General features: G+C 31.5%; 1 protein-coding gene across 1 annotated transcript in view; it reads left to right on the top strand.

Moving 5' to 3' along the window:
* LOC105520034 (solute carrier family 2, facilitated glucose transporter member 3) overlaps nt 1-308 on the top strand; it is a 17,401-nt gene that overhangs the window by 9,320 nt on the left and 7,773 nt on the right. The gene's annotated exons all lie outside the window — the stretch shown is intronic.

The raw sequence follows: 308 nt of genomic DNA on the forward strand, positions 1-308 counted from the left end.
CATCATATAAAATGTTGAGATTTTTTAACAGTCTTAATTAGCCCTAGAGCAGCAGGGTTTTCAATAATGACTCTACAAATCTCAGTTTCAAAAAACAGTTATAATCTTATTTTAGAAAATATAAATATACATAGTTTGTATCTTACATCTTAGGGATTTAGAGAGTTATTTCTTGAGAAGGTAAATCCCAATGCAGAGGTCCATATTCATCAAAAAGACTAATAAATATTGGTATGGAGGCAAATACTCTGGGTGAAATAAACTGAAGCGAACCTGGGTAACCTAGATAATGTTCCCTTGTTAACTTG

This window comes from Colobus angolensis, unplaced genomic scaffold, assembly GCF_000951035.1.
Source record: "Colobus angolensis palliatus isolate OR3802 unplaced genomic scaffold, Cang.pa_1.0 Scaffold11, whole genome shotgun sequence".
In the NCBI taxonomy this organism is placed as follows: domain Eukaryota; kingdom Metazoa; phylum Chordata; class Mammalia; order Primates; family Cercopithecidae; genus Colobus; species Colobus angolensis.